Here is a 4,954-nt window from a genome sequence, read left to right on the forward strand (position 1 = left end):
GGGACCGGTTCTGTTTAACATCTTTGTCGGCGACATGGACAGTGGGATTGAGTGCGCCCTCAGCAAGTTTGCCGACGACACCAAGCTGTGCGATGTGGTCGACATGCTGGAGGGAAGGGATGCCATCCAGAGGGACCTTGACAGGCTTGAGAGCTGGGCCTGTGTGAACTGCATGAAATTCAAAAGGGCCAAGTGCAAGGTCCTGCATGTGGGTCGGGGCAATCCCAAGCACAAATACAGGCTGGGCAGAGAATGGATTGAGAGCAGCCCTGAGGAGAAGGACTTGGGGGTGATGGTTGATGAGAAGCTCAACATGAGCCGGCAATGTGCGCTTGCAGCCCAGAAGGCCAACCATATCCTGGGCTGCATCAAAAGAAGTGTGGCCAGCAGGTCGAGGGAGGTGATTCTGCCCCACTGCTCCACTCTCGTGAGACCCCACCTGGAGTACTGTATCCAGCTCTGGAGTCCTCAGCACAGGAAAGACATGGAGCTGCTGAAGCGAGTCCAGAGGAGGGCCACGAAGATGATCAGAGGGCTGGAGCACCTCTCCTATGAAGAGAGGCTGAGAGAGTTGGGGCTGTTCAGCCTGGAGAAGAGAAGGCTTCGGGGAGGCCTTCTAGCAGCCTTCCAGTACCTGAAGGGGGCCTACAGGAAAGCGGGAGAGGGACTTTTTACAAGGGCAAGTAGTGACAGGATGAGGGGGAACGGTTTTAAACTGAAAGAGGGGAGATTTAGATTAGATATTAGGAAGAAATTCTTTACTGTGAGGGTGGTGAGACACTGGCCCAGGTTGCCCAGAGAAGCTGTGGCTGCCCCCTCCCTGGCAGTGTTCAAGGCCAGGTTGGATGGGGCTTTGAGCAACCTGGTCTAGTTGAAAGGTGTCCCTGCCCGTGGCAGGGGGATTGGAACTAGATGATCTTTAAGGTCCCTTCCAACCAAACCATTCTATCATTCTATGATTCTATGATGACAGATGGGGTACACCTGTCTCAAAGGGGGTAAAGGATCTTTGCAGAGCAGTTAGCAGGGCTCATTGGAAGAGCTTTAAACTAGTATTGAAGGGGGAAGGGCATAACACTAGGCTCACTGAAGACAAGCCTGGGGGCTGCACACCAATGTGTGTGAGATGGTGTACTAGTAAGGTCCTTCAGTCTGCCATCTCAGTGAAAGCAGGGGATGGAGAGCCATGCAGTAGCAGAGATGGAAGGATTATTGGTGGGTTAGAAACCATGGAAGTGCCTGAGAATGGTCATGTAGGAATTAGGGCTTCTCCCCACAAAGGTGGTGGAATCAATAGCCCAGCTGAAGTGCATCTACACCAATGCACACAGCATGGGCAACAAACAGGAGGAGCTGGAAGCCCTTGTGCAGCAGGAAAACTATGATGTAGTTGCTGTCACGGAAACATGGTGGGATGACTCACACAACTGGAGTGCTGCAATGGATTGGCTATACTCTTCAGAAGGGATAGGCAAGGAAGGAGAGGCGGTGGGATGGCCCTGTATGTTAGGGCGTGTTTTGACTGTCTAGAGCTTGAGGATCGAGTATTTATGGGTAAGAATCGGGAAAGGCCAACAAGGCAGATATCATGGTGGCAGTCTTCTATAGACCACCCAACCAGGATGAAGAAGATGATGAAATATTCTATAAGCAGCTGGGAGAAGTCTTGCGATCACTAGCCCTTGTTCTCGTGGGGAATTTCAACTTACCAGATGTCTGCTGGAAATACAATACAGCAGAGAGGAAACAGTCTCAAGGTTCCTGGAGTGTGTGGGAGATAACTTCATGACACAGCTGGTGAGGGAGCCAACTAGGGAAGGTGCCCCGGTGGACCTGTTGTTTGTGAACAGAGAAGGACTTGTGGATGATGTGATGGTTGGAGGCCATCTTGAGCATAGTGATCATGAAATGATAGAGTTTTTGATTCTTGGTGAAGCAAGGAGGAGGGTTAGCAGAACTGCTACCTTGGACTTCCGGAGGGCAGACTTTGGCCTGTAGTTGGCCTGTTGTCACCGTTTAAGGCTGGGCGGGTGGTTAAATGGACGGCAGATGCTCTCAGTTAACCTTCTTCTTCCCCAGAGGGGAAAAGGAAAAGAGAAAAGGGAGAGAGACTTATGGGTTGGAAGGTTAAAACAGTTTTAATAAACTATAATAATGAAAAAGAGGATAATAATAATATTGGAATAATCAAGTATATACAAATATATACAAAACCAAGATCGAGCTCCCCCGATGTCAGTCACGTCACCACTGGCACTGCAGGGCAGGCTCCGGGAAGGCCCAGGTTGGCGCCAGCAACGGATTCAGGGATGCACGGATGGGGATCGGGGCAGCAGGAAAATGGACAGAGTCCTCTTCGGACACCGGCCATACCAGAAGGGTGAGAGGGGAGAAGAAAGGGACGAAGGCTCAAGCAGTCAGAGACCCTCAATCCCCCCGCTTTATACTGAGAATGACGTGTATGGGATGGAATACCTTCGTTGGTCAATTTTGGGTCACCTGTCCTGTCTGCTCCCCCCTGCAGCTGCAACCCCCCCCCCCCGCTTTGGCTCTTCACTCATAAGCAGTGAGGAATTCAGCAGTGACCTTGGTTTCTCTAAGAATAAGGACAGCAAGAGCCTTTCTGCACAACATCCCTACCGGTGCCTCAGTGATAACTACAAACTTCGAGCGTTATCAGTCCTGGAAGCAGACACTGTCTGCAAAACATGCAGTTACTTTCAGAAAGTGCAGTTACTTAGAGGAGACTTAGCTGAAAGTAAAAATCACTGAAAGGAAAAGTGGCCTGGTTTAGGCCAAACCAGGACATTACACCCCTTATTCCATACCATTCACATCATACTCGGATCACCACTACATTTTCATTTTCAAATATATACAGATATCGCTAGTTTATTATTCATCTCTATACAAAAAAAGTTTGTTAAGTTCATTTAGTTCAGGATTGTGGGTTTCCATCTGGCTACCAGTCTCTCAGGGCAGGAGAGATGGTATGAGTTTTGTCACGGTTTGTGCCCACGGGTTGCAGGTTAAAGATGTCAGTCTTGAGGAGGTTACTGGATGCCACTTGCAGCTAGCTCTGGTCTCATCACCACTGTCTTAACCTGAAAGACACTTATGAACACTGCTAGTATTATGCAGCAATTAACATCATGCAGTTCAGAATTAAGTGTTCTCACGCAGGATCAGATCACCTTCAGGGACACATCGGACTTCACCATCTTGCAACATCACCCACCAAGTACATCCAGGTCCCTGAGCAAAAGCAATCCCACGAATGGGTTTACCTTTGCCCGTAGCAGGAAGAACCCAGACAGTTTTTCCCAACAGATTCCTTTCATGCACCACAGGGACTTTATCCCCTTCTACTGTATGTAAAAGGTCTGACTGAGCAGGGCCAGCTCGGTTGATAGATCCCCTGGTGTTAACTAACCAGGTAGCTTGTGCCAAATGCTTATCCCAGTTTTTAAAGGTTCCACCCCCCATTGCTTTCAGGGTAGTTTTTAACAGCCCATTGTACCATTCAATTTTCCCAGAGGCTGGTGCATGATAGGGGATGTGATATACCCACTCGATGCCATGCTCTTTGGCCCAGTTGTCTATGAGACTGTTTTTGAAATGAGTCCCATTGTCCGACTCAATTCTCTCTGGCGTGCCGTGTCGCCACAAGATTTGCTTTTCGAGGCCCAGAATAGTGTTCCGGGCAGTGGCATGGGGCACAGAGTATGTTTCCAGCCATCCGGTGGTCGCCTCCACCATGGTAAGCACATAGCGTTTACCCTGGCGGGTTTGAGGGAGTGTGATATAGTCAATTTGCCAGGCCTCCCCATATTTATATTTCAACCACCGCCCCCCATACCACAAAGGTTTTAACCGTTTGGCTTGCTTAACTGCGGCACACGTTTCAGTCGTGGGTAACCTGTGCAATAGAGTCCATGGTTAAGTCCACCCCTCGGTCACGAGCCCATCTGTATGTTGCATCTCTCCCTTTATGACCTGAATTGTCATTGATACCAGATGGTTTAGGAACAGTTTAGCAAGAGTAGGCCTCAGAGTAGGCTCTAAAAGGCCTGCTCTGTGTTACCTTTACACAGAATCAACTTTCCTGTCAGTAATTTTCCTTTCAGCTGGAATAACAGAGAATAACAGGATGTTCTGAAGCAAACTGCATGTTTTGTAGATAGAGTCTGCTTCTGGGACTGATAACAGCGTTATAGTCGTCAACGATTCTTGCTTGCGCTTAGTCTTAAAAATCCAAGGTCTCTGTTAAATTCCTTGCTAATTATAAAGAAGGGCCAAAAACAAACAGGACTGTGCAAAACAACTTTGTGATGTCTAAATTAACTTGATTCACAAACTCTGGCGCCAGAGGAGAGATAAGTCCAGTGAGAACCAGAACAATATCTTCTCCTTGAGGCCACCTGCACTTGTCAACAAGAAGACCTCGACCACGCTTGCGCAGAAGCACAATTAGGGGGGATTGCAACCACCAGAGCCCACCCAAGACCCCTTCCCCAATTCAGTACGCATGCGCAAAGGCAATTACATAATGTATTAGCATATGCATAAGTTTCTTGGAATAGGTGGGCTTTTCTTGGAATTATATGAATATTCACTTTTCTGTAATGTATATAATGAGTGTGCTTTTGTCCCTAGGTGTGCATGCTAGGAGGAGAGATCCCCCATGCACCCAGAGCTACAATAAACCAATGTCGGCTTTCTAAACTATCATTTGGTTTGGAGAGTTTTCTTGGTTACTATTTTCCGGTAACAGAATTTGGCACCCCAGATGGGACAAGCTCTCTGGAGTCTCCACAGACCAGAGGAATCGTGAGGACTCCAGAGCGCACCGGAGTATTTTCGGGGAAGCCTCCGATTCCCTGGTCGGGTGAGTTTCCGAGACAGCTAACAGCTATCTGGGAGATTAACAACATTGGTTGTGAGTATTGGTACC

This window comes from Nyctibius grandis (assembly GCF_013368605.1).
Source record: "Nyctibius grandis isolate bNycGra1 chromosome W unlocalized genomic scaffold, bNycGra1.pri SUPER_W_unloc_1, whole genome shotgun sequence".
NCBI classification, from domain to species: Eukaryota; Metazoa; Chordata; class Aves; order Nyctibiiformes; family Nyctibiidae; genus Nyctibius; species Nyctibius grandis.